Below are 346 nucleotides of genomic sequence, written 5' to 3' on the forward strand. Positions count from 1 at the left end.
CCTTGACCCCCAGCAGCACTTCCCAACCTCTCAGACAGAAGGGCCTTTCCTGATACTTGTAAACAGAGATCCTTAAAACCGGGGAATGTCAGGGAGCTTCTCTGTGAAAAGCAGGTGCAGAGGAGACCAATGCTCCCTCTGATTTTTTCCCCCTGCTGAGCAGAGCAGTTCACATCCTGAGCAGAATATAACTGCTGGAAAGTGCAAGACCCTGCAGGGCTCCAGAATGCTGCTGAGCAGGGCTTCTGGAGGAGACCTTTTGTTTCAGAAAGTCTGTCCTTGAAGAAAGGCTGGAGGTGGGGCTTCTTGTCTTTGTATTTCTTTCTCCCCCCCCCCCCCCCCCCGG

The sequence above is a fragment of the Gekko japonicus genome, unplaced genomic scaffold, assembly GCF_001447785.1.
Source record: "Gekko japonicus isolate JY-2015 unplaced genomic scaffold, Gekko_japonicus_V1.1 scaffold914, whole genome shotgun sequence".
Lineage (NCBI taxonomy): Eukaryota > Metazoa > Chordata > Lepidosauria > Squamata > Gekkonidae > Gekko > Gekko japonicus.